Below are 496 nucleotides of genomic sequence, written 5' to 3'. Positions count from 1 at the left end.
CAAAAAAATAGATGAGCTCAAGACTATGATAAAAGCCATGAAGACTCAGCATAAGAAAGAAATGGAAACAATGAATGCCCAACAGAGGAAAGAAATGGAATCCATAAAACAGATTCAAACAGATATCCAGGAGATTAAAAACTCTATTGAAAGTGTACGCAACAGAATAAAAGACTGTGAAGACAGAATTTCAGATCTAGAAGATAGGGTCACAGTCAGTCACCATGAAAAAAGAGGTCTCTTAAAAACAGTAAGGGATCATGAGAAATCAATCCAACAACTCCTAGGCGATACAAAGAAAAATAACATAAGATTGATAGGAATTTATGAAAAAACAGGAGAAAACGCAAATGACCTAAAAAAGCTATTCACAGAATTAATGACAGAAAACTTCCCAAACAGAAAGGAAGAATTAGACATACAGATAAGTTAAGCATATAGAACTCCAACTAGCCATGATAAAAAAAAATCTACACCTAGACATATAATAATCAAG

Source organism: Fukomys damarensis, unplaced genomic scaffold, assembly GCF_012274545.1.
Source record: "Fukomys damarensis isolate Sample0158 unplaced genomic scaffold, DMR_v1.0_HiC HiC_scaffold_17, whole genome shotgun sequence".
NCBI lineage: Eukaryota > Metazoa > Chordata > Mammalia > Rodentia > Bathyergidae > Fukomys > Fukomys damarensis.
This window is presented reverse-complemented; position numbering follows the sequence as displayed.